This window comes from Lissotriton helveticus, chromosome 5_1, assembly GCF_964261635.1.
Source record: "Lissotriton helveticus chromosome 5_1, aLisHel1.1, whole genome shotgun sequence".
Taxonomy (NCBI): domain Eukaryota; kingdom Metazoa; phylum Chordata; class Amphibia; order Caudata; family Salamandridae; genus Lissotriton; species Lissotriton helveticus.
The window spans coordinates 1604819428-1604842857 of record NC_136065.1 but is presented as its reverse complement, the minus strand read 5'-3'; positions in this window follow the sequence as shown (position 1 = coordinate 1604842857).

Here is a 23430-nt window from a genome sequence, read left to right as displayed (position 1 = left end):
GTGTGCACATCTAGATCAAATTGAAAAAAAGGTTGTACAAAATTCCCTCCTCCTATTAGATCTGCAAAAGGGGATAGGAAACCCTAAGGAAACCCCATTACCAAAAGCGAATCTACCTGTGAAACCGTCAGTAATAGGTCCCCCCTCACCGCAAGTAATAATGACACCAGCACAAATAATATCAAAGTCTAAGCAAAAACCAGTGAAAGAGGGAGGAAGTTCGGCCAGCCCGGTGATTAGATTAATCACCCCGACCCCACTGATAGCCACACCACAATCGGCGGCTCCAGTAGCTAAGGAGCAACCGTCTAAGGCAGGGGGAGGTCAAATTAAAGATGTTAGTAAGGACATGGTAATTACCAAGGCGAAGATAGCTAATAATAATCCCACTGTCCCCCAAAAAACTAAAATTAAAGCTAACCATAACATAGACCTAACCCCTGACTCAGCCCCTTATGTTATTGTATTGGCAGGGGTACCGGAACTGCCTGCAGGTAAATGGGAAGACCACGGAGCGTTAAGGAATAAGGTGGTGTTCTGGCTCCGTGATAATAGACCGTTACCTGCCTCAATAAACGGTGAAATTCTAAGTCTAAGGCGCGCTAACTGGGTAGGAGTGAGGCCAAAGGATAAGATTGGTGATGTAATAATCATCAATTTTAAGGATCACAGGGCTGTGAGGCATATCGGGGACTGGTTTGATGTTAGTAGTAGTGATTCAATTTCTAAACATCTCCTTTCCTACTTTTATCCCTGTGTACCCCCGAAAAGCGCTAACAACTGGGGTAGGGATAGGCAACTTATTAGGAAGCCTGCTCAACAACATCGCAGGTTCGGAAATGCAAGATTATGGGATATGGCTGAGTTGGAGGGAGTACCGCCACCGTTGGGTAATCATGGTTATGTAAATGGTCAAGGTTCCTCCCTCTACACCCAGAGACCAGAGGATTATTATCTCAGAAATGGGTATCTATCCTATCAACACCCCCCTCTCAGTGACCATTATCCATTGCATCTGGAACCCAACCGTTACCAACCTAGATTAGGGAACCACAGAGAATTACTACCAAACATGTACAATTTACCAATCCAAAATCGATACCAGATTTTTTCTGGTTTGGATTGGGTAGATTGACAACAAGCCCAGTTCCCTATTGAATCTTTGGATGGGAATAAGCCCCTGTCTCCAGCTCCAGAAGTGTGCACTAAGGATGGAGTTTCTTTCCCTAATATCATTTCTAATGGTATAGATGCCCCCACCGAATTTTCACAAGCATCTTCCATATTAAACAGGACCTGCGCCTCCGATGGGCTGACACCTTGTGACAATGTACGTCTGGATCAGGTGCATTCCCCCGTAGGTGTTAATAATAATGGGAGTAGGGGAAAGATAAGTACTGGTCAAGGGCAGGCGAAGAGTACTTTTTGTGAACTGCTGTTTTGGAATGTAGCTGGGCTGAAGCAAAAAATTATTAACCCAGCCTGGGAGTCCGTAATAGGAGGCAAGGATATAGTGGCCCTACAAGAAACATGGACCCAGGACCCAATCCATATAAATGGCTATAGAACCTTTTTTACCCCCGCAGTTGGAGGCCATTTTGGTAGGGCAAAAGGTTGTTTGACTACTTATGTTTCTAACCACCTCAAAATAAAACAGGCCCAATGTCACTTAAACTCCAAATACTTCCAGTTAATAATTCTTAGAGACCTTAAAAGAGCAAAGGTGATTATTATTAATTTTTACAATAATGTCCCGAGGGATGAAATCGTGGTTGCGATTAAGCAACTTAAGGAGGAAGTTCAATTAGAGGTAGACAAAAATGATAAAGAATTAGTAATTTTATGGGGGGGGGATTTTAACTGTTCACTCTGTACCAAAGGGAGTCAGGGCCTATGCGGCCTAATGACCGAGAGAGATGTGAATCTGACCCACTTCAATCACACTCTAATGGGGGATTTGTTGAATGAGATATTGTTTATGTTTGACTTAGGGTTTGCCAATGAATTAGCATTAAAACCTACACCCTTTGTCCCGACATTTGTTGGTAGAGGTTTGTCCACTATTGATTTTATCATCGCCTCCAGTAACCTTGGCAATAGAGTCGCGACGGTTACTAACATTCAATTGCCCATAAGTGATCATCTTCCCCAATGCCTTAAGATTGTAGATCTCTTCCATGACCCATCTACGGCCGCGCCACCTGTCGAGGCAGCGGTTGATGTGGTTCTTGGGAGACAAAATGGCTATTCACTTAACTGGAGTAAAGTAATCCCCTCGACTTTTTTCAAGAAACTCTGGGAGGCGTGCTCTACTAGTTTTTCGATCTGTCTGGGGCATAACTCAAGTGGTGAACAAATAATTGACCACTTTGGCATAATAGCCGAAAACATAAAAAGCAGTTTAAGGGTGGAGTCGAAGCGTAGAGGTAAGGGCCCTAGGAGTTGGTTTGATAATGCATGCACCAGGGCTCTGACAAATCTAAAATACGCAGTGCATAGAAGCCCCAGGGATACTGGCGAAATTAGATCATGCAGGTTGGCATACAATCAGGCCCTTAAAGCAAGGAAATCTGCATTAAACAAGGAGGCCATTGACTCACTCTGTGAGGCTTCAAAGTCAAAAAACTCCGCTGCATTTTGGAAAGTAATCAACACCCCTTTTCCCTATGAAACCCATAAGGCGCGATTGGAGATCGCTATTACTGAAGACAATTGGGTGGACCATTTCTCTAATCTTTACAAAGCACAGGTTGACCCTCATAGTAGCGATTTACAGATTAGCGGGGCCTTGGAACCAGGTATAAACCTGGTTGTCTCACTTGACGAGGTAATGCTTGCTTTAAGAGCTACTAAACGAGGAAAGGCACCAGGACCTGACGGGATCCCCGCGGATATATTCAAAGAAAACCCTGAAATCTGGGGTCCTTTGCTGGTACAACTTTTTAATGCGACACTATCAAGGGGGCCAAAGGAGTCTTGGTTTACTTCAGTCATTGTTCCCATTTATAAGAAGGGCGACAGAAACAGTTGCGCCTGTTATAGGCCCATCTCCCTTCTTGATTCTTCAATCAAAATCTTGGGTCGAATAGTGCTGGCAAGACTCCAAAGCTGGGCGGAGGAAAACGAAATTATGAGTGACCTTCAATTTGGTTTCCAAAAAGGGATTGGCACAATCGAACAAGGCTTAAATTTGATGCTACTGCAACACAAATATATAAGGATTAAGTCGGAACGCTTGTATTTTACTTTTGTGGACCTTTCATCAGCGTTCGACTGTGTGTCGCACACCAAACTATGGGCAGTTATGAAAACCTTGGGGGTGGACACGATTATCATCTCTTTCCTGAGGGAATTGTACAGTGGAGCCACAGCTTCTGTTCGCTACGGCAGGGGGGGCGAATGCTCCAGACAATTTAGTGTGGGCCGTGGAGTGCGCCAAGGATGCGTTTTAGCACCATTTCTATTCCTGCTTTACATTAATGGGCTTGAGCATCACCTGCTGCATGAGTGTGGGGATATGCCTAGAGTGGGGAGGAGGGCAATCCCCGCACTAATGTATGCGGATGATGCCGTGCTTATGGCACGCACTCCCCGGGCTCTGCAAAAACTAGTAGTAAGCTTCGAGAATTTTATGCTTAATCTAGACCTGCTAGTTAATTGTAGCAAAACTTTCACAATGAACTGTGGTCCCAAATCAGGTAAACCGATGAAACAAATGATTTTAAACAACGTTCCACTAGACAATACCCCAACTTTTTCGTATTTAGGTATTTTATTCCATGAGTCAGGTTCCTGGACAAGTGCCATCAAGGCGAGAACCCTTTTATTTATGAAAACTATCATGGCTTTAAAGAATTTTGTAAGAAAAATGGGCAGGAAGCCAATAAAAGAAATGATAACCATTTACAAAGCAACATGCGTGTCGGTGGCTATGTACGGCTCAGGATTGTGGGGGTACTCAAATGTTGATCCAATTCAGGTTGTGGAAAACAAATTCTTGAGGGAAGTCCTTGCTGTTCCACAGTGTGTGGCCACTTTTAATTGTCACGCTGAACTTGCCCTGTCTCACATAACTGACATTATTAAAATTCAACCCATCCTGTTGTGGCACAGGGTATGGACCACAAATGAATGTGTTATGAACCGGGCTCTATTACAGGACACCCTCAATTTGGATCATGCGGAGAGATCACAATGGTTGGGCTATGTTAAGAGCTTTTTGACTGAGATTGGGTGCTATTCTTATTATTCGGATCCATCAACAATGGATAGCACCTCAAGGCGCTCACTGAAGGCCCGCTGCCTGGTTCATCTTGAAGCTAAAAGGAGGAGAGTTCAATCCCTAAAACATTCAGTACAGTCACATCTCCTGACCTTATGCGAGGTTAAGTCTGTACAGCCATATCTATCCCTGCCCATGACAAACTATGATCGTTTTCTTTTAACTCGATTCAGATTTTGTATATTTTTTAGATTGGTGTCACTTCCAAAAATGAACTCATGGACACGTACTTTGCCTTTCTGCCCATGCGATGTCACCTCACAACAATCGGACATCCATATCCTTTTCTTTTGCAGATTCTATAGTGCCTTACGCAGAGAAATCATAATCCCCTTTTTAAAAGAAATGAACTTTACCAGATGTCGCCCAGCCTTTTTAGAACTCCAGAGAATGGACACGGTTTTATCTGTATCTGTGGTTTTAAAATTTTTAAAGAGTGTTTTTAAATTACGGAAATATATGATAACAGAGATCTGATAAATGTCTAGTTCTCTTTCCGTTTTTAGTATCTGTCTTTTTGGTCCTCGTTATTTGAACTTACTCTAAGAGCTGCAATTATTGTAATTTGTTTTGATGTTTGTTTCTTTCTTGGTTATCTGTTTTTAACCGAATAAAGATCATTGAATCTGAATCTGAATCTGTAACCTGGTGAATGGACCACCCTCCCGTCCTATGGTTCCCATTCCCACAACAGTTTTCCTAATTGGGTTCATTTGTTGGCAGATTAATCACCTTTGACAAAGAGATTCCGCCATCGTGGAGAAGTGTGGCTCACTGGTTAGAGGAGGCAGACCTGGAAGCAGAGGTCAGCCCGGGACCAGGGTTCAATTCCCGGCTCGACGGGGTCTTGAGTCCTAAAATGTCCATGGACTCGACAATTCTCGCTCCGGTGCCTACTCGATTCACGGGTTCACACTCTGCGACTCTGGGCAATAGCTTGCTTAATCTCCACAACGGCCCCTCGCGGCGGGATGCCTGGCTTTCACCTTGCGGATAGCCTGCCGGGGTTATCTCACAGGGGGATACCAGGATGGGTTCCCTAAGCAAGCGCTTAGAAACCGCTCGGTGATTTGCGCTATATAAATTCCTGTACATTTACATTTACTTCGTTCTGAACTTGGTATTAAACCAAGTTTCTTTGAAAAGCCTAATCATCGAATCTCTTCCAATATGTCCTAGGCTATGATACACCTTGGCCATGTCAGCAATCATGCAGTTTGGTAAAACTACCCTGCCATCTTTGTAAGTCCAAACTCCATCCTCATATCGCTGCCTACATTCTGCTTTCAGCCATGTGTTTTTCTCTTCATCATCAGCTTCATCTTGTAAATCTTTGACTTCCTGCCATGTCTCAACTATTGATGTTAGCATTAGTGCACTCAAAGCATGTTCATCATTCTTTTCCCGATTAATTGCAAAATCATTTCTTGCACAATACTTCGCAATCTCGTCTGCGTAAGCATTTCCCTTGGTAATGTAGTCGTCCCCTTTGTTATGTGCCGCACATTTTACTACGGCAATCTTCTCTGGTAACTGTATGCCATCAATTAGTCTTTTAATTAATTTTGCGTTTCTGATTGGTGAACCTGCTGATGTCAAATAGCCTCTCTGAGACCAGAGCTGTCCATAATCATGCACAACTCCATACCCATACTGACTATCAGTTATTATAGTGATTTTCAGATTTATTGCTCTTTCACATGCACAAATTAAAGCAATCAATTCTGCTACTTGAGCTGAACGAATTCCTTCAAGACATGATGCTTCCACAACATCTGCAACTGTGCAGACTGAATAGGCTGCTCTTAAAAAGCCCTCCTCTGTTCTCAGACAAGAACCATCAACAAATTAACGTGATCTGAAACAGGCAATGGTACATCTTTAATGTCCTGCCTTGGCTTGGTACAATATTCCAAAACATCCAAGCACTCATGATCAACATCGTTTTCATTTCTGATTTCTGTTACAGTACCATCAGGCAATACCGTGGAAAGATTTAGATTCACACATCTTGCTATTGAAACATTATCTGATCCCAGAATAATCATTTCATACTTGGTGAGTCTATTACTTGTTAAGTGCTGCGATTTGCTCCTGGTAAGGAGAATTTCAACTGAATGGGGAACATAGACTTTTACAGGAAATCCCATTATGATTCCTTCACTTTGCTCACACTTGTTGCTACAACTGCTTTTAAGCAGCCTGGTAATGCTTTCGCAACTGGATCAAGCACTGCTGAGAAGTATGCAATTGTTTTTCTCAATTTTCCATGTCTCTGTATTAGCACAGACAATGCACAACCTTCTCTTTCACTGCAATACAGCTCAAAATCTTTCTCATAGTCTGGCATGCCCAGAGCTGGAGCTTCACACAAGCTTCTTTTAAGTTTTTCAAAAGCTTCCATCTCAATTTCTGTAAGGACAATTGGGTCTTTTATATCTGATTTTGTCAGTCTCTGCAGTGGTTTCGCAATTACCGAAAATCCACTAATCCATTGACGACAATAGCCAACCATTCCTAGAAACATTCTGACCTGTCTCTGTGTTCTTGGAGGTTGCATTCCCTGAATCATTTTAATTCTTTCATTCGTCACTTGTCTCGTTCCTTTTGCAATTCTGTGACCAATATATTTTACTTCTTGTTTACAAAACTGCAATTTCGCAGGTGACACTTTATGTCCCTCATCTGCCAGGTGATTCAAAAGAGCAATCGTATCTGTAACACAGTTATCTCTTGTTTTTGCTGCAACTAGAAGGTCATCAATGTACTGAACCAATGTTGATCTACCAGGTAAATTTAGATCCTCCAAAGATTTTTTTAACAACTCATTAAAGATAGAATGACTCTCTGTATACCCCTGAGGAATACGACACCATGCTAGTGTACGACCTTGGAAACTGAACGCAAAGATTTCCTGACTCTCTGGATGCAATGGAACAGTAAAGAACGCATTGCAAAGGTCAATGACAGTGTACCATTCTGCATCATGCGGAATCTAGTAAAGAATGACTGCTGGGTTTGGAACAACTGGACAACAAGGAACAACTATCTTGTTAACCTTTCTCAAATCCTGAACTATTCTGTACGTTCCATTTGGCTTTTTGATCCCCATAATCGGTGAATTACAAGGACTGCTCTCCATTTCTTTTAAAACACCTTGCTTTATGAATTTCTCAATCACAGGAATGACACCCTCAATTGTTTCAGCTTTCATTTTATACTGTGGAATATTTGGAAACTCTGTTCCCTGCTTTACTGTAATTTTGACTGGATCAACATGTTTCATCAAACCCATCTCACTTCCAGTTAAATCCCAAATTTCAGCATTGACTGCCTTTTTTAGTTCTTCAGGTAAATTTTCTTTATCAAATACAGGAAATAATTTGGTTTTCTCTGCTTCAACCATTAACATTGTTAATTTATACAGCCCATCTTCCTCCATGGTTTGTAGCTCAATACCCTCCGGTGAGCAATATATTTTGCAGTTCATCTTGCATAGGATATCTCTTCCCAGCAAGTTTACAGGACTGCTGTTACAAACTAAAAATCTATGTTTGGCTTTGAATTTGCCAATTTCTATTTTCACAGGTTCTGTTAAATCTGTTTTAATTTGCTGATTAGCTACACCAACTACTTGGATGGTATCCCCAGAGAGAGGCAGGTTTTCAATTTCCACTGATCTAACAGTAGAACGGGTAGCACCAGTGTCCACAAGAAAAGTGATTTCTACATCATTCACTTTACCATTTACATATGGACCAGACTGGTCAACCTCAAGAGTGGCTCCAATACAAACTCTTCCCCCTTTCTCAGGCACCGTCATAAGCAGTCATTAGAATCACTCCCTTGGTTTTCTGTCAATACAAATTGTCCAGAAGCATTTGACACATTTGCTCTTTGTGTTCCAATTACCTGATCACCTCCGCAGAATCCTGACTCTGAGTTAAACCTTTGAACACCTCCACAGTTTGGGAGAGGAGGCTGTGGAATTTGGCTCTGCTGATTCGCTAATTGTCGCTGTAGCTGTTGCTGAAGACTCAATTCATTCAGCTGACGCTGTAGCTGTTGCTGCAGATTTACATTGTTCTGCATCTGTGGATTTAATGATGCATTTTTAAAATTTCTGGGTGGGTTTTTACACTCATGCTTCCAGTGTCCAATCTCGCCACAATTAAAACAAGGCAATTTCTGCTTTAACTCCTCAATGTTAATATTACATTTTGGCTTGTTAAAGTTGCCTTTAAACTTTCCCTGACCCTGATTCTGGTTAAAATTCACATTTTTATTTTCTAGGTTTGCAATTTGATGTTCAGCTACTTTCACCTGTGCCCACATTGCTTTCTCTTTTAATTTCTTCTGTTTGGCGTCTAATTCATCACTACAGTATTTTGCTATCCTCAGAATGTCATCAACTGAATTTGATTGCCATCCGACAATATTATTCCTAATCATTTCACCGATTTCAGGTCTAAGACCATAAACAAATCTGTAAATGAAGTGGCTCGTGTCCTTTTCATTTAATTTTTCATACCCAATGAACTGCTTGAAAACCAGAAATAACCTTTCATAGAATGAATGAACTGATTCTTTTGGCTCTTGATTTGTTCTATCTATTTTTACCCAATCTACTTCTTTTGGGGGAATCTTTTGTTTTAGCCAGTAAATCACTTTGTCATAGAGTCCCATGACTTCTGATGCTGGAGCACCTGTCTCTTTGTCTCGATCTGGTTCTACCTTAGGCTAACTCACAGCAATTTTACATTCTGTCCAAAGATCTGATGGGACAACAATATCAAAGAATCAATCTAGATCAATCCACAGAACCTTTGATACTTTGATGAATCTGTCTACCTGTCGATACCATTCCACAGGTTTCTCTCTCAGCCGAGGGAAATCATTTGTAAATAACAAAATGTCCTGTTTTGACCAGGGAACATGTACATAACCACCACCTGCAATTTCTCTCATTGGGAACTGTTTTGCTAACCTTTCTTGCCTTTCCTCTTTCTTATTTTTGGTCCATTTCACTCTCCATTTACACAAGTCACCCAACTTTTTGATGTATACAATCAAATCCTTTATATGCATAATTCTTCCCATCGTATTGAAATTCCCAATATCCTTCTCTGTGAATTCTAACCTGTAATGTTTTGTCAAATTTTTCTGTTTGTTCAAATCAATTTCTAATTCTGTAGCCAATTCTTCCAATTGATCATATTTATTCTTAGTTTTCCATTGTATGCTTTTACAAATAAACAGCAGTTCTTCATCATGATAATGCTTCAAACTGTCAGGACCAATTGTGCCAATTATTAATTCTTCTAAATCTGCTTTTAGTCTCGCAACATCAATCTTTGAAATAGAATCTGTTTTGTCAACACTCTTTTCTGGAGATTCAGTATCTGATTCTGCACCCATTGGTGTTCTGCATAATGAACCTGGATTAAAAGTTAAATCAGGCATCATCGCTTTTTCTCGATGTATCTCAGTTAATTCTGAATAACATTTTTCAGCTACTTTTTGAATTTCTGCATTTAATGGAATTGTCAAACCTGGTTGTTTAATTTCTCCTTGATCAAAAACAGGCTGAACAGGACCAATCATTACTGGAACTGTCACTGCTTCCATGCCCTTAGTTAACTGTCAAATTAATTCCTCTTTTGATCGTAAATACTCTGAAGTATTTGCAACTTCCTCATCTCTAGGAACTTCTCTTCTCATTGGGGTTTCAGGAAAATTTCTGCTTTCGTTATAAGCACTAGAATTTGTTCTGGTTTCTAATCTCTCAGGAGTTTCAAAAGATTCAGAATTATTCGGGTACAATCTGGGTGATCCTTCATTTAATGGAGGTGCACTTGGTGTGGTTCCTGTAGAAACCATCGGGGTAGACCATGAACAAGCTGGTTTTAAAGGAGTCTGTTTTTTATTAGTCATATAAATTTCTTCTAAGACTGCATCTTCCGTTTCCACTTTCTACAACAGTATTATTTTTCTTTTGGGTATTCTTTTGACCCCCTTTATTTGAGTAATCATCTCGCTTACTAAATAAAGACCATCACACATGTCTGCCTGTCTCCACTGACGCATTCTATCCTCATGCGTTTCTCGTTTTTAAATTGATGATTTAGGAGGTCTTATTAAACCATTTGCTTCCCGCTGAAGTTGCAACATCTCGTCCTCCCATTCAACTAAAGCCTCAAATTGTGTTGGTCTAGGCTTCGGTACAAAAGCTGTCATTTTTTCTCTTAAATTTTTCAAAATCCTCATGTTAAATGAACCATCTTCCGGCCAGGCTAAAACACCATCGTCTTTAGTATAATGCATCCAAACATCAAACCATAGGCAAGTATGATAACCATATTCACCTTCCATATACGCTGCAGGTGTTTTGTACTTATGAAGTAACTTTCCACCTCGCGTTTCAATTTTCTTATCGGGTGAAATAACATTTTTAAATCTCTGAAGCAATGTAAGCTTTTTCTCTTCTTTCTTGTAATAATAACTCATTTTTAAATCAAATCCGCTTAATTGGAAATGATCGTAAATATTTCCTGGATGTTCCGCAAAACTAGCCAATCCGTGCGCGAAACACACCAACAAGCCAATCAGGTTTGAGCCACGTCACCACCTTGCTCAACCAATAGAAATGGTGCTTTCCAAAAGAGCCAATCAGCTTACAGCTCGTCAAAGTCACAAGAGCCAATCAGTGTACAAGCTGTGACGGATGTTAACCAATCACAGCGCAGACCGTGTGACGTACACAGCTGCTGCGGCTTCTCGCGTCTCACTCCCAGAGCTCACCCCTCTTTCACAAAAACTTTTCACAGCGCCATTTTAAGAACGCTTTTTCAATGAAACTCAATTAATAACGACAAAAAGAACAAACCATTTGTCTGTTTCGCTAAAATAAAGTGACAGTTTTTACAGTCATGCAAGTATTCTTTGCGCGGAATAGACAACGCTACTCTCACAGAATATACACTCATCGATAAAGTAAACTTTTACTCTACCCTTCAAACAGGTAATAACGAACTTGTTTCCCTCTGAATGCACATAAAGTAGCAATTCAAAGTTTGACTTGAACGGAATTACAAAATCATTTACGCACTTACAAACAGAAAGTTACCCTAACCACACATACATGAAATCCTGGCAGGACTCTAACCAGCCACAGAAATCCTGAATCGCCAGTAAAATAAACGACGTTACCTTACCCTTCACTCAAGCTTGAATATATTCTATTACTCTTTTTGCAGTGAGTTTTAGAACGGGCTCTTTGTCCCTATACTCAAAGCTACGATTTCATAGACAATCCTCATTATACATACATTCTATCTAGCACACCTATATACCTAACTCGTGTTGTACAACCACAACACTTGTGATATATAATAATACCACTATTCTGAAACAGATCAAATGCACTGTGTAACTTCACTCATGTCACACCACTCTGTACCGGTACAACTAGGATTTTTCACACTGCAGGAAAAACCCTTTCGACTACATATAACAAGTGAACAAAACTCAACATATGTTAGACATCGATCCTATGTAACTACCATGTAGCATGTTGGTTACCATAGCAACCATCCTCTGCTACCAGATAATTGATCCAGCGCCCCTATAGAAAATATGCCATAAGCCACGCTACCCAACTCCGCAATACTCACTATCAATTATAAATCACTCACAAGGCCCATAACTAACATGACATATTTTTGAGCAATTGATTCATGTGACCTAATTAACCTATTCACAAAATATATACATTTATATACAACTGCAGTAGAATAAATTCATCACACTTTAACAAACCCTATGATTAATTAAGCCACTGAGGCAAATAGATCTGCTAATGGTTACCTAAATACATGAAATAACAAGTCCAGCTTGTTTTTCAAAAGATAATATTTATTAACTATTTATTCATAGAAAGTGCATTAGAATCTTTTTATTCAAGCATTATTATTAAGGTTTTAGCAAGAAGTAATGACAGTTTCAAACATAAATCAAAAAGCATAATTCAAAATGGAAAACAGTTTGGCATCATCTAAACCCTAAGTCCCTAGCTACACTTGCTCCATTAAAGAATAAGGGAAAAAGTCTTTAAGCCCTAAAAGATCTTACGTGCTCCAAGTAAAGTCCGACAGCACGATACACCCATCTGGTAAACAGCAAGCAGCAGCCGGTCTCCCGCCCAGGGGGAGAGTTTTTATACCTTTCTAACTTACTAATCTAAGAAAACTAAATACTTTTCAGCTCAATCTGTGTTTCAATTGGTTGTCAAATTACAGACCATAATGTCATCACATTCTTTAGAGCCCAGTTCCGACTCTTTCTTAGAGTCCATTGTCCTTTATTTTCGAGTCACGAAGCTTCCTCCAGTTTGTAACAATTATACAATTTGTTCACGACTTCCTTAGCTTGACAATCCTTCTGCCGGTTCCTGGCCTTGGCCACGCTGACCAAAAGTACAGTCAGTTCATCTCGTTTATTTTTCTCCATTTAAAACTTGGCAGAGATTTTTCCACACCGGACTCTTGCTTTCACTGAGCAGAACTTTGCCAACTGCATGTTAGGACTGCACTAGGCCTCAAACCTCTTTCTCGTTAACTAGTGTATAAACAAACACAAAAGAATAATTATTACAAGAAATAAAGTTTGTTCTGTTACCCACCCACCTTTGCTAATCATTAACCCATTAATCTATGTTACCTAGCAGAAGCAGAATAAAGCAACAAACAGATTCATGCAACATTTAAGACAGAAAAACAAAACATGAGCACATAGAAATAAGCACATGCCATTAATAAACAGCCGCATTTAGTTTTGAAATGACAATAGACAAGATGAATTCATTATTTTCACACACATGCAAATGCAACATAATGCACGTTTATGAGCATACATATTAGTTTCCCGCGTGTTTATGAAAATGCAACTTTTATTCTAGGTTGGTTAGTTTTCTCACTGCACACATTATTAATAATATTATTTTAATTATGGAAATTTAACTTCACGAGCTGAAATGAATACATTTCTAAATCTCGCTCCATCAATACCCAATGACTTCACAGAGTTTGCTGGGATGAGAGTGCAGTCTAGAGCATCAATAGCCTTTAGCCATTCTGTGATTTGCGGGGTCTTTTCCTTGCTGGCTAGGAGAAGAATTTCCGTTTTGTTTTGATTTAGTTTCAGATGGTTGCGGGATAGCCACTCTTGTACTTCTCTTAGGGTGATGTTTAGTCTTTGCATGTCTGCTAGGGAGGAGGTTTCAAGGTATATCGGGGTGTCGTCAGCATAGAGATGGAAGGGAATGTTGGCTTGTTTGAGGATGATGGTGAGTGTCTCCATGTAGATGTTGAATAATGCGGGTGATAGCACTGACCCTTGGGGGACACCTCTAGTTATAGGGTGTGGGTCGGACGTGAAGTTTCCAATTTTTATTCTTTGAGATCGGTTTTGTAGGAAGGAGGTGAACCACTGTGCAACCATCCCGTTGGCACCTACCCTATTTGTGAGAGTGTTGATGAGTAGTTTGTGGTCGACCGTGTCAAAGGCCGCCGAAAGGTCCAGGATTATGAGTAGACAGCAGCGGTTCTTGTCCAGTGATTAGTGCATATCATCTATGACATTTAGGATGGTAGTCTCTGTGATACATCCTTTCCTGAAGCCTGATTGGTGTGGGTCGAGGAGGTTGTTGATGTCCATGTGGTGGGAGAGTTGACGGAGAACACATTTTTCTAGTAATTTTGTTAGGAAAGGAAGATTGGATACAGGTCTGTAGTTGCTAAGATCGTTGGGGTCAGCACCAGCCTTTTTTATTAGTGGTGTTACCTGGCCTATTTTGAGGCAGTCAGGTATGCTTCCTGTTTCCAGGGAGCTGTTAATGATCCTAGTCCAGGTGGGGGCTAAGGAGTTTTTGAGTTGTTTTGCCATTTGTGCGGGGATGGGGTCTTCAAGGTGCGATGAGGGTTTGGATCTGGTGGTTAGTTCAATAATTTCAGTTACAGTGGTGGGAGTGAAGGTTAGCCAGTTGTAGGTAGGTTGGCTGGGTGGGTTTGCATCATCATTACTGAGTATCGGGCCGGTCTTTGATGGAGGTGGATGTGCCGTCAGTGAGAGCTCAATCTTTAGAATTTTATCGCTGTAGAAATTAGCAAATTTGTTGCATAGCTCTTTAGAGGCCGGGATAGCAGCCGGAGTTGGTTTAGATGTTTGTTGTCTGATAATGTTGAAGAGTTCTTTGGGGCGGTTTTTTGCATTGTTCAGTGTGTCGCAAAAGAAAGAGGATTTTTTGTGCGCGATGTGCTTGTTTTACATCCTACGTTTTGTTTTGAGTAGTTCGAGGTGGCTTGACGAGGGGTTATTGTGCCAGAGTCTTGCAGTTGCTCTTAGCTGTCTTCTTTCCACGTTTAGTTCAGATTTGAACCACGATCTCGATGGAAGCGTTTTGCTCTTCTTTTGTTTCATGGGTGCTAATTTGTCCAAAATGTCAGTTAGGGCCTCGTTATATTGGGTGGTAAGTTCCATAGTGGACCTTTCGTCTTCATTGGGGTGGAAGAGTGAGTTCAGACTTTCTTCTAGTTCTTCCAAGGGGATCTGTCTCAGGTTTCTTGTCCAGTGGAAGTGAGCGTTCCTGTTAGGAATTTGATGCATTTTTGATTGATGTGGAAGAGGATGAGATGATGGTCTGACCAGTCGACTGGGAGGGTGCGAATGATGGTGATTTTATCCTCCTGGGCTATGATGGCATCTAGGATTGAGCCTTTGTTGTGGGTTTGTTCAGTGCAGTGTTGAATCAAGTTATTGTTGTGAAGGAGATCGTTTAATGTTTGCATTAGAGGGTTGTTTGTCTCATTCCAGTGAAGGTTTTGGTCTCCTATCAGGTTGTTCTCATTTGAGAGTGAGCAGTGTGAGATCAGGTCGGCCAGCTGTTCACCAAAAATAGTATTGTTTCCTGGTGGTCTATAGATGAGGTGACAGTGAAGTCTTTTGTTGTCCGACATTTTGATGTTGACTGACAGGTATTCCAGATTATGATATTTGAGGGAGTCGATTTCTGTTATAGAGATGTTCTTTTTAAATATGCTTGCCGTCCCTCCGCCTCTTTGGTTGTTTCTGTCCTTGTTGAGGATAGAGAATCCTGAGGGTACAAGCATGTCGAAGATAGGTGGGGAGGTTTCATTTAGCCAGGTTTCAGTGATGAACAGGATGTCTAAGTCATGTGTTAAGATGGTTTCTGCCAGTTCAGTTGCGTGTTTATTCACAGATCTGCAGTTGATGAGCATGCAGTTGGCCATTTTCTTGTTGTTTAGCTCTAAGATTGGGGGGGCCCTAGGAATGTTTATGAGGTGCGCTGGAGGTCTCACTAATTTTGAGGTTGTGGTTTCTCTCCCAAGACCGATAATTACTGGGATCCTAGCACTTGTGGTGGAGGTTGGCTTTGCTTTGTAGGCTTCAGCAAGGTCCCTCGCTTCTTGCATGGACATTGCAGCGCTCGTTCTCTTGGGTTTGTGTGGATGGTTACTGTGGGGGGTTGTCTTCCAACTCAGTCGTGAATTTATGTGGTGGAGTCTAAGTTTGTTGAGGTGGCCAGGGAGTGAGAGGGGTAGGCCTTGAGTAAAGGGAATGTTAAATTTAGATAAGATTCTGTTAATATTTTGGGTCGCTATTCCTAGTTGGAGTTCTAGTCGAGCAAATCTTTGGGTTATGCTCAAGGAAGGAGGGGGGGGTATGGGGCTTTGTGTGTCCCGCAACCGATCCTTGGTTGTTGGAAGGAGATTTGGTATGGTAGGTGGAGAAAGCGAATCTGTGTGGGAGTTCCTCTCTCTGTCTGTGATCTTATTGTGGTTTATGGGGGTAATCACAGGTATTGGTGGGGTTACTGGGTTTAGAGTGGGCAGGGCATTCAGGACAGTTAGCAGTGGGTCGGTTTCTTTGGTTACTGGGTGGGGGTAGGGGGAGACCATTGTGCTAGAGAGGGGTTGGGTTGTGTTGTCTGGTGAGAGTCTAGAGATGGGTGAGCATAAGCGGGATGAATATTGCGGGCTCAGGAAGGCGTTGAGGTGAATGATGGAGCTAGGGGGCGGAAGGTTGGCGGTACCCACGGGTGGGGGTTGAGTGGGTGCAAGGGTTGGGAGGTTTTCGTCTTGTGTGTGGTTTGAGGCTACGGAGTCTTTTGCGTTGGTCTGAGCTGGATGGGTGAGGGCAAGGCGTAATGTGGGGAAGAGTGATTCAAAGGCCTCTAGGTTGTTGTTGTTGGCTTGGATCAGGATCGTGCCATTTTTGTATATGGTCACAAAGGAGTTTTCACAGCGAGTGCGGAGGTTGGGGATTAGCAACATTAGTTTGCAGCTTGCAGGGGTGGTGGTCGTTTTATATATGTGGAGGTGGGATCTGAGGATGGAGTTCCACCCCCTGGGATTCTGTGTGTGGAAGATGAGATCCATTTTCCGTAATCCTTTTGTGGCACAGTGGTATAGGTCTGCAATTAGGCATTCTTTATGTTGTCTTAGCAGCCTTTGCTTAAAATTTCTTTTCGCATTGTGCGATAGGTTGGGGGGGTATATGATGGAGAAGGAGTTTCTGCCATGGGGTTTTAAGCCATGTGCTGAGTTTGTTTGGGGGAGAGTCAGTCTGACCTGCGGTCCCTTAATTCTGTTCTGTGGGTGCATTATGGATCGCAGGGGGGCTGGAGAATAGGGAGTGTTGTAGTCAACTGTGTCGGAGGATAGGTTAAGGTTTCACCGAATAATTTATGAGATTTTTTTCAAGGTAATAGGCAAAACATATATCACTCAGTAGGAAGGCCTAACATACTTTGAACCATATGTTTTATTGTGGGATTTTGTACCTGAGTTGATACACTGCAGGGCTCCCATATGGGCATGTAGCATATGTGCTGAGCCAATACCGTCAAAAGGCATATACTGTTAAGTGATGCATAAACAATTGCACATGAATATATTCCAGGTTTAGGCCATATTATAACCCAAATGTCTTTCTTTTGTAACACAGACTACTATGTAAATACGAAAAATCTGTGTACTATTGCCAGGTAGCTAGTCTGCAGCGTAAATCAAACAGAATGAAGTAAAGCTGTCCCACAACACACCGCTGTTCTGGCAGTAGCGCTGCTTTCCGCCTCTTGGTGGTGTAGGACATTGTAAAGGCATGGTGTCTGAGAAGCCACCACAAAATTCCACATTATCCCACACAATTCAACAGCACACCACATTATTACTACATACCACTCCACAACACAAAATATCAATTCACATAATTGCACTCCATGACACACAATCCTACTCCACATAATTCCATACACTCAATACCACATACTTGCTTTACACATAATTCCAAAGCACCCCATGCCACATAATTCCACAACACAAATAGACACCACACAATGCCACCCCACACAATTAAACAACTAACAAAGTCCAGTACAACCCACATAATTCCACTCCTCAGCCACATGCATCCACTACACTCCAAACCAAAACACAAAAGTAAAAGACATTCTCATTTACAATGCCTGTAGTTCCTACTCTTGCAAATGCGAATCCTATTGCATTGCAAATGCTTGTTCTCTTCTGTTCCTCCCACGCAAGAGGGACTAATGACTGGCTCATTGTGCAATGGTTCATCATTTGTTCATTGGAGGACAATTTTTTTCTTGTTTTCCTGCTCTGTTACTGTTTACCTGTGTTCAGCTATGGTGGCATAGCTGTTTAGCTTTAACAATAGATTTTCTCCCTCACACCTTCTCTTAATGCTACAGTTGGGTCAATGCTGCGTCCTACGCAGTGGCTCCTGCTCCATTGGTTGTATTTTTTAACCTATTTGTAATTTTCCATGTTGAGCGGCAGTTAGACTTGTGTTTGGTAGGATATGACTTTGTATGGTCTTCTTACGGGTGGTGGGTTTGTGTTGATTCCCTTAACTCAATTTAGTAATACACAAAACACTATCTATATGCTTTAACAAAAAAACGTATATTTGGGCATTGTTCGTCCTCTTTTGAACTATTGCAGCAGGCTTGGTGCTCAGTGTGAACATGGTAAAGTCCTGCTCGGCTTTCAGGTGTGGGAACTGGTACAACAAAAAAATGCCCATCTTTTACTACAATATTTACAACAAGGGGTGGTGATGGACAGAGTCTCTGAATTAAGCAGAATACTCTCACCCAGTCAAGAGATCAGGGCTAAATCCAACACCGTTTTTTAGATCATTGCACCATCCCAGTTTCAGAACCTGGCTGTATGCAAATTAGTCTGTCCCTGGCCCAGTGCATCATGGGAACAGGGCAGACCAGACTACAAAAGCCAATTCTTACACTGGGAAGGAAACAAGCTTCCGGGGACCGGTTTCTGGCATTTCAGCCGTCTTCGGCCCGGCTTGCTTGAATCCTGATGGTGCAATGAGCAAGGGACTCACATCTGAGTATACCCTTCCACGCTTAGGGTGGACAAAAATATTTACAACAAGGGGTGGTGATGGACAGAGTCTCTGAATTAAGCAGAATACTCTCACCCAGTCAAGAGATCAGGGCTAAATCCAACACCATTTTTTAGCTCATTGCACCATCCCAGTTTCAGAACCTGGCTGTATGCAAATTAGTCTGTCCCTGGCCCAGTGCATCATGGGAACAGGGCAGACCAGACTACAAAAGCCAATTCTTACACTGGGAAGGAAACAAGCTTCCGGGGACCGGTTTCTGGCATTTCAGCCGTCTTCGGCCCGGCTTGCTTGAATCCTGATGGTGCAATGAGCAAGGGACTCACATCTGAGTATACCCTTCCACGCTTAGGGTGGACAAAAATATTTACAACAAGGGGTGGTGATGGACAGAGTCTCTGAATTAAGCAGAATACTCTCACCCAGTCAAGAGATCAGGGCTAAATCCAACACCGTTTTTTAGCTCATTGCACCATCCCAGTTTCAGAACCTGGCTGTATGCAAATTAGTCTGTCCCTGGCCCAGTGCATCATGGGAACAGGGCAGACCAGACTACAAAAGCCAATTCTTACACTGGGAAGGAAACAAGCTTCCGGGGACCGGTTTCTGGCATTTCAGCCGTCTTCGGCCCGGCTTGCTTGAATCCTGATGGTGCAATGAGCAAGGGACTCACATCTGAGTATACCCTTCCACGCTTTTACTACAAGCAAGAAAATATTCTTGCTCATGCGCTTTGAGTGCAGCACTGTTTACTGTCTGTATTGTCATGTCTTAAAATATGATTTCCGCCTATTTTTCTGCCTTATTCTAGCCCACTCGAACATGGCCGCCCATGTTCATGTTCTTTCCTTTCCTTTTTTTTCACCCTGCACGCATGTGCTGTAATTTTACTAATCACCTTTGCCTCTTATACTTTAACAGACTCTGGTGTTCGTCTTCAGGACAAGACGCTCACTGGCAAGTAATGCCCCTCCCTCTACATTGAAAGTCTCTGTGAGGGTTCTTCTTGCAATTAATCACAAACCCCTGTTTTCCAGTTGGTGAGTTTATCTTCTTTTTATATCAGCTGTATAAAGTGATGGAATGGTTCAAGTGGAAAATTACACTCTCTCTTGGTGTAAGCAGGAATGCAGATGTTTCATTCCCTGTTTTCTTTAATGACAGTATTTCTTCAGCACTTTTCATGCAATTTGCTCTAACAGGAAATTATACAGAACATGAAAAATATCAAAGTCTGGGTCACTTGTCTGCCATTGCCGCGTTTCATGTACCTGTTTGCCTGTTTGCCATTGCCGTGTTTACTTTACCTCGTTACTTTGTTAACATAGCCATAGCTGTACTGTACAATTGCTATAAAAGCTTATAATATTGTATGGTGAGCACTTTTGTCTTTAAATATTTACTCCACTGCAAAAAAAAAAATAAACAACATTGTCATTTACAATGCCAATAGTTCCAAATCCAGCAAATGCAAAATCTTTTTTATTTAGATTTTGGAGGCTAAGCATGACATTTCCTTTGTTTGCAGTCTCTGCTGCATCATCCACACTTGTCAGTTGGAACCTTCACTTTTTTGGAAAATCAATTAAGTTCAGTGTAATTGTTTGCAGAATATTTGTGTTGGTAGGCACTACTATTTGGTTCTCTTTTGATAATATCTTTTTCTTTTTTCCTTGTTGATGATTACCTAGAGTTTAGGTAAGAAAGAGTGCAGGAAGGTTTCAAACCTGGAGCATGAAGTACTGGGTTTTTCAGAACCGGTACCGAACCGGTAACCCATCGGTGCCAGGGATAACACCCAAAGACTTCGGGTACTTCCTGTTTCAGACTACAGAAACTCAGAGTCTTCTAGGTGAAGTCAAAGATCGAATTTATTGGCTGTAACCAAGTAACAGGTATCCTAGAAGTACAACACGGTGTATATTCTCGGGAGACTGCTCAATCTTACAAAGCCAGGCTTCTCTTTTTATACAAAATATTAAGCTTTAGGCAAACATTCTTGGCATTACTGTTGACCATTCACATATTTCCACTACAAAGAAAAAGCAGAGTCATGATGACAAGCCCATGTTTCAGTTTGTTCAGCCCACAATAAATTATCCGGCAAGGCCCAGTATTTTCATCAGATATCGACGGACCCCCAATAAAAACGGGCACCTCCTCATCGTAAAGCAAGTAAGAGAGAAAGAACAAGGACGGGTGTGAGCAAGATTTAGGCAGGGTGTGTGTGTGATGAAAAGGTTTATGGTAGGCTGTGCCTTGATGCTATCTCGCTCGGCCACTGGGAAAGGAACTGGCTGGGCAGGTTTGGCCTGGGGCAATGGTTCCAGCTTGCCCAGGTCGCAGAGAAGTCAACTAAGGTGTACGTGTCATTTGGAATCGAATTTGGCTTTAATCATCTGCCTATGTGAGGGCAACTCACAGAATGGCTGCCGTACACAAAATGGAAGCCGAGGGTTCAGGACGAAAACTACGATTTCAGAGTGAAATCGTCACTCGAACATAGCGAAAATGCTTGTGCATAGTGTACTAGCCATTCTCGGTCTTCTGATATCAAATTCGTCATGCTACGATGATGTTCATAACAGGGTTCCAGTATTTTCCGTACCACAAGCACTGAACTGTTTTTGGTTGCTTGATCTTGTGTGAGTCAATCAATCAATCAGGGGTTTGTTAAAGCGCGACTACTCACCCGTAAGGGTCTCAAGGCGCGAGGGGTGGGGGGGTGCAGGTTCCATTCCATCAAGGAGGGGGTCTGTCGAAGAGCCAGGTTTTGAGGGTTCTTGTGAAGTTGGGGAGCGATGTTGTCTCTCTGAGGTGGAGCGGAAGGGCGTTCCATGCTTTGGCAGCGAGGAAGGAGAAGGAGCGGCCTCCTGATCTGGTCTTTCTGGTGCGGGGGACCACGGCGTAGGAGAGCTGGGCTGATCGTAGGGTCCTTTGGGGTGCGTGGAATTTGAGTCGGCTGTTCAGGTATGCTGGTCCAGTGCCATGGAGGGCCTTGTGGACGTGGGTGAGCATCTTAAAGGTGATTCTCGCCTCGACGGGGAGCCAGTGGAGTGTGCGCAGGTGCTGGGAGATGTGGCAGTGTTTTGGCAGGTTAAGGACCAGTCATGCGGCGGTGTTCTGGATGTTCTGTAGCTTGCGGATGAGGTTTTTGTTTATTCTGGCGTAGAGTGCGTTGCCGTAGTCGAGTCTGCTGGTGACCAGGGCGTGAGTGACTGTCTTTCGGTGTTCGAGGGGGATACATTTGAAGGTCTTACGAAGGAGGCGGAGGGTGTGGAAGCAGGAAGATGAGACAGAGTTGATCTGGCGGTCCATTTTGAGCTCGGAGTCCAGGTTGATTCCCAGGTTGCGTGCGTGGTCTGTGGGGGTTGGCGGGTTTCCGAGGGCAGTGGGCCACCAGGTGTCTCTCCAGGCATCGGGGTTTGGGCCCATGATGAGTACTTCTGTTTTGTTGGTGTTTAGTTGTAGGCAGCTGTTTTTCATCCATTTGGCGACGGCTTCCATGCCTTCTCGAAAGTTGTGTCTGGCGGTGTTGGGTTCCTTGGATAGGGAGAGGATGAGCTGGGTGTCGTCTGCGTATGACACGATGTTGAGTCCGTAGCTTCTGACGATGGGGGCAAGTGGAGCCATGTAGACGTTGAAGAGCGTCGGGCTGAGGGAGGAGCCCTGGGGGACTCCGCAGGTGGTAGGTGTGGGGTCCGAGAGGAATGGGGGGAGTCTGACCCGCTGCGTCCTGCCGGAGAGGAAGGAGCAGATCCAGTCAAGGGCCTTGTCCTGGATTCCTGCGTCATAGAGTCTGCGTATTAGGGTGCGGTGGGAGACTGTGTCGAACGCCGCTGATAGGTCGAGGAGGATGAGGGCTACTGTTTCTCCTTTGTCCAGTAGGGTGCGGATGTCGTCTGTTGCGGCGAGGAGGGCGGTCTCCGTACTGTGGTTTTTTCTGAAGCCGGATTGGGAGGAGTCGAGGATGTTGTGTTCTTCAATGAATGTGGCGAGTTGGCTGTTGATGACTTTCTCGATGACTTTCGCTGGGAACGAGAGCAGGGAGATGGGTCTGTAGTTTCGAGGTCGGTGGGGTCCGCTGAGGGTTTCTTGAGGAGGGAGTTCACCTCGGCGTGTTTCCAGTCATCGGGGAACGAGGCAGTCGCCAGGGAGCGGTTGATGGTGTGGCGGAGCATGGGTGCGATGGTGTCGGCGGCTCTGTTGAAGATGTGGTGGGGGCAGGGGTCCATGGGGGGCCCCTGAGTGGATTGACTTCATTGTCTTCAGTGTGTCTTCGGTGGTGAGGGCTGTCCAGTAATCAATCGCTGGTTTCCGGGTGTCGGGGGTGGTTGGTGAGGGTTCAGTGTGTTGGTTGTCTTCGTCGAAGTTGTCGTAGATGCTCTTGATTTTGTGGTGGAAAAAGGTGCTGAGTTTGTCGCAGAGGTCTTGTGAGGGAGGGATGTCGGTAGACTCGCTGGTGGGTTGGGCGAACTCCTTGATGATGCTGAAGAGTTCCTTGCTGTTGTGTGCGTGGGTGGAGATTCTGTCTTCAATCGCTTTTTTCCTAGTTTCTCTGATGAGTTGATGGTGGGCGTTGGTGGCGGCTCTGAAGTTGTTGTGGGCTTCTGTGGATTTGGTGTTTCTCCAGGCCTTTAGGAGGCGGCGGCATGTGCGCCTGGATTCTCGAAGTTCGGTGG